This window comes from Carassius gibelio, chromosome A6 (genome assembly GCF_023724105.1).
Source record: "Carassius gibelio isolate Cgi1373 ecotype wild population from Czech Republic chromosome A6, carGib1.2-hapl.c, whole genome shotgun sequence".
NCBI classification, from domain to species: domain Eukaryota; kingdom Metazoa; phylum Chordata; class Actinopteri; order Cypriniformes; family Cyprinidae; genus Carassius; species Carassius gibelio.
Window position 1 is genome coordinate 23280033 of NC_068376.1, and position 5556 is coordinate 23285588.

Here is a 5556-nt window from a genome sequence, read left to right on the forward strand (position 1 = left end):
TCACTAGTTCACAAACTCTTTGACTCCAAGAACCCCACACTATCATAAACAATAATCAATCGCCCCATGACTTTTCCAGATTTTTTTAATAAATCACAATGTATACCCAATAAAATATTTCTAAACTAAACTAGAAAAACCTATATTCATTATAAAATGCTCAGTGAGATTTGAGATGTTTTAAAATGTACTAATTTAAACAAGCTTATTTTAATATCTGTCTAATATATATATAGTCGCAAGACTATATATATATATATATATATATATATATATATATATATATATATATATATGTCATCTTTAGGCTCCTTTGAACATTTACTGAGGCCCCCTAGTGGGCCCCGCCCTAAAATGATTTAAAAAAATCTAGCTAAATTTAAAATTAACTGTCAACTTGTAAACAGACATTATATTTATTATTTCAGATTTACTCCATCAGCAACTGTTGTTTTTTATGGAAGAAAATAGAGGTGCTCAAACTTTTTGAATTCAAAAGGACATTGGAGGTCAAAAGGTAACTTTTAGAGAATTACTGCCCTAAAGCGCCGTAAAACTGACAGCGCTCTATAACTGATCCTAAATCAGTCCCAATCAGTGACCCCTACAGCGTTATATTGCTGAACAGAATTCCATCACTGACTCCAGACGCTCTAGCACTAATAATAGTGCGCTTCATCAATTTAAACACAAACGAAGAGCAAACGGACGTCTACTTACCGCTCAAAACGGGTGACCAAGGCAAAGCAGTCAACGACGTTTTCTTAATCATGCATGATCTTACCAATTCCCTTCAATGAGTCTGTATTTGTCCGAGGAATTACGCGAAAATAATTTAGTTTAATCAAACTGCTCCTGCGCAATGCGAGTGCATCTGCCGACGGACTTTCCCTCCTCAAAACGGTGCAGCCTGCTAATTGACTACGAGCAGAGGAACAAAGTCATATCTCCTTGGTTGTGCTGTTTGCTGCAATGAAAGTAACTGCAGCCCTGACTTGTTCAGACGCCCGCAGCTAACTATAAGATCATCCCTAGACATTCACTCTCTTCTTGGGATCGTCCTTCAGAAGTGTGCGTGAGCCACCCGCCTTCTCACAAAGACAGCCAATCAAATCACGAGTTAGCGGTGCTCGCGAGCTCTATGCTCTTGCTGTAGGCCTACCTGCACAGGTAAATTGTACGTTCATAATCAAACGTGTTATTTTTCCCTGCTGCCGACACATTACAGCGTCTGATATAAATAGAATAAGCGGGACACAATTCTAATTTATGTTTTTCATCTAACAATCGTTTCTGTTATTTCCCATTCTTTATAGAAAACAAAATTAGAATTTATGATTTGGCAATGATCAGATGAATCGTTCTGAGTTCATGAAGCAGAGATTAACAAACTGAGTATACTGCAGTTTTAAAAGAAGGTCTAAAGCCAAAAGTTGAGGCAATAACAAAGAAATTGTCAAATCTGTCACATTTTGATAAGGTAGCGGAATCTGTCATGTTACCACATTGTTTAGCATATATAGGTTTACATTAACCATACTCTTTCTCTCTCTTGCTCTTTCTTCCTGTCTCTCTGTCTGACATACGTGTAGATTTGTGGCACACCCAAGCATCTGTCCACACTCATCTGGAATCCAAGCCTAGAGGGCATCCATTCTTTTTAAGGCATAATGTTAAATCTCACTGGTCTTCCCTCTCTTTTATCAAAATTAATCAATATTTAGAGGTGTTTATTCCGTTTAGGGTTTATTTATGGATTTATTATGCTAAACATAAGAAGAATAAGAAGACAATTGGCATCAGATTTTCTTGAAGGGCCGGCTTAGACTTGCATTGGAAAAAGGTCTAGACAGGGTGACAAAGAAGTGGTAGAACAAGTATGTGGTTTAAATTAGGCAGCTGTTTATGTTACACTTTTGGGGGCCTTAAAAGGGAGTGTTAGCCCAATGTTGTTACATTTTAAATGAACAGTGACATGCAAAATTGATGTCAGATTTAATAAGTGTTTAATAAATGGTTGTTGTTATTGTTAAAAGGAAAATATTAAATTACTATTATTATTGTTTAAAAGCATATAAGAGTTTAATGTATTCTCATTTTAAAAAACAGTCATGTGCAGAATGAATATAAGCCAAGTCATACGTGGACTGTTTAGCTGAAATTAAAAGAGGATGCAGGATGCTGCTCTACTATATAATAATGTGTGTGAGAAAATAGGGTGGGGCATTGACACATACACAAGCACACACACACATTCCTTCAGGACAGGAAAGGGGAACAGGTTCATTCATTGTCAGCTGAGATGCTGAAAGATGAGAAAGTGAGTCAGTTTAAGCAAATATGGTCTCTGCAACATCCCTCTGTAGAGCAGGTGATCATATGAATGCAATATGTCTTCATGTTTTACCTGCTCCAACAGCACACTTACAGCTACATGAGTCTCCAAACACCTGGAAGGGTATTAAGGTCAATGCTTTCTCATGGCAAGCTTTTACATTTCCCTAACCCTAGGGGCTGAGAATTTGAGATTTATTGTAATTTAAAATATTGAGAAGTTGGAAATTCTCAGTATAGAGATACTGTACATATACAGTTTATCAACAGCATTGTAATGAGATGAGAGCAGGACTGCACATGTTCACCAGGTTTAACATGAGTTTTCGTGATTGCACAGTTTTGAATACTCCTTCTCAGTTGTCCACTAAGATCCAAGGAAGCTTGAGGTGTTTTTCCTGTCATCTGTTCATCATATGTACAGACAGACTATATTTATGCCTCTGATGTAATGCAAAACTCCTTTCTCCTCATGGGACCTCTATAATAACAACAAAGATTCTCACGGACATTTTGTCTGTTGTACATTAATATTCTAAATAAATTTAGGACTGAGTGTAACTAACAGCATTTTCCTTATTAGTTGAATTATACCTCTACATAACTGACTGACCAGAGGTTATTCTAATAGAGAAGCAGAAGAAACACAGTGATGTTGACGACCAATCACACACACGCAGCATTCAGGTACACACACAACTCACACGTGTGTATATTGCACATACACACGTGTGTTCATATTTTGAGATGTGGTTACAGGGCAGATGCTAATATGTCAGAGAGATGATAAATCACTGAGCGTTCCTATGTCACTCACAAGACATGATTCCCCAGAACTGCTGACTTTATATTTTTTTACACTTAAAGGGATAATCGTTTTTATCTTTTATTGTCATGCAATCTTGAATACAAAATGTAGTCATTCTGAAATACCGGAAAAATAATCAGCCTTGACCTAAGCTTTCTTAAACTCATGCTACGTTTCATGCTAATAAAAAATTAAAAGGAAAATAATAAATATAAAGTTAATAAAATATAATAAAAATAGTCATGCCACTGAATAATCAGTAATGTAAAAAATAACATCACATGACATTACTGATTAAACATGATAAGCAAGCATGTTAAGCACTAAACTGAACAATTCTACCCTGCTAATATCCTGTTCATTTATACTTGTCAAGTTGTCATTTTCCTCCTGGGCATGTGGAATGCATAGTGTGTAAGAGGCTTAAGATTTGATTTTAGTCTTGCGCTTCTTTCTTTTACACTTAACCCATCAATCATCCTATTTAGTTAACAGCTCAATGGGTCACCGACGTGGCATTCCAGCCTTTTTACACTTTTTATGCAGTACTTCCAAAGAACTTCTGTCAAATCAACATGGAAGACAGTCAAGAATCTCAGAGGAAAAGCCAAAGCAGAGAGATGACATTTGCTGATTACATGGATTTTCAATCAATCATCCCAGCGCTGATGGTTAAGCTCTATTTAGAAAAGCAAGACATCCTTCTAAGAGTGTTAGAAAATGTGCAAATACATGCTTACTTTTTTTTTTTTTTTGGCTCTGTAACTTGTCAAGATTTGCTTGTATGAGATACTTAAATGTACTAGGCTTACTGAAACATGAATACTTCAAAATTTCTCTTCTTTCTGAATATGTAGGCGTATACATAAGTAAAAAAAAAAATTTTTTTGAACTATTGAAATAATTCATAGAAATAAAAGATTTAGAAGGTGTTTGACTTATTTAAATGAATGGGTCTGAAATATATCTGACTAATGTATAACTAGATGTTTTTATGGCTGTGGTTGGACGTGTTGCATAGTTTTGCCTCTGTAGGTTACACAGAGTTCACAGATGCCCAACATGTGTGACAGAGAGAGTGGTGTGTCTGAGAGAGGGAGTGAGAGATGTGTTTGGTTGATTTGCTAATACATACTGTCATTTTTTTCTTTTGAGGTTTGATAAATCTCCTAACTAGACATATATATAAGTTAAATTCCATGCCTATTACAGTATGTATTGTAAACATTTATTAACAATATGGATAATAAACCATGTGGTATATTACAGTATAGACATCATAAAGTGAAGGAAAACAAGCATTTTGCCATGCCAGCTTGGTGGATAGTGGGAACTTCAGATTTGCTACAAGATGATTCCCTCATAAAGTAGGCTACTTTTAGATTTTAACTACATGCTACTCCTATTCAGATATGTGACTGAGTGCAGTGTCTCTAAATTACAATCAAATGCAAAACAATCTGAAATGATCTTGATATAAATGTACATTAATAGTTAAAAATATTACATCATAATTAATAAAAATTACATAACTCACATGAACTTGTAAAGTAAAAAACAAACAAACAGCAGAGACATACAGTAAGTGAGTGTAAATCACAGTATTTCGGTGATTCCAAGTGCTCCCTTTTATTGTGGGTGATCAGGATGAACAAGTATACTCAAAAATGTCCATAAAACCCTGTCATTTTGACATAATGACATACCAAACTGAATTAGCACATATTATAAAAGCCATCATCATTAAAAGGATGAATGCTACCTCCATCTAGTGGTGAATATGGTTAAAGGTTTTACCGCCATAATAGTGCAAATGAGTTTTTAAAAAAATCTTATTTTCACTTAGCTTAATTCAAATAGCAACCTTTTTTAGTTTGTGTGTTTGTTTTTTTTTTGAGAATGTCACTAGTCTTTCCAATAAGTAGCACTCTCAAATAACAGCTTAAAATGAAGCATCTTGATTGTTTCTGGAGAATACAAAATCCATCACCATTACGCTTAATATTACAGTCGAGATTCCCATATCAAAATAAAACAGAACTAGGCATTCATAATAGCACTACTGTATATCTCACATTAAATCTCATGTATTACGTTAAAGATGTGTTTTTTTGGTTGTGAAACAATCTTATAGGGATACAGTAGATTACCCAAAAAGTCCAAATTAATTCTAAAAGCTGTTGTAAGGTCAAGTGTTTATAGTGCTTTTTGGTCATTTTGGGACCTTAACAGGCCCTGGCCTAGGTATGCCTCCATCATATGTAAGGGGAACAGTCAATATTCTGCATAAGCTCTCCTTTAGAAGAAAATTCAGGATTTAAAAAGTAAATGATGAGCTTTTAATATATATATATATATATATATATATATATATATATATATATATATATATATATATATATATATATATATAT

At 34.5% G+C, this 5556-nt stretch overlaps 1 protein-coding gene across 2 annotated transcripts in view; it reads right to left on the minus strand.

Annotated features, from left to right (window-relative positions):
• LOC128015761 (collagen alpha-1(VII) chain) overlaps nucleotides 1-1047 on the minus strand; it is a 66780-nt gene extending 65733 nt beyond the window's left edge. For both annotated transcript variants that reach the window (XM_052599861.1, XM_052599862.1), the window contains exon 1: nucleotides 721-1047. The gene's annotated coding sequence lies outside the window, so the exon portion shown is untranslated. The remainder of the gene's footprint in view (nucleotides 1-720) is intronic.
• Nucleotides 1048-5556: the final 4509 nt, after the last annotated feature.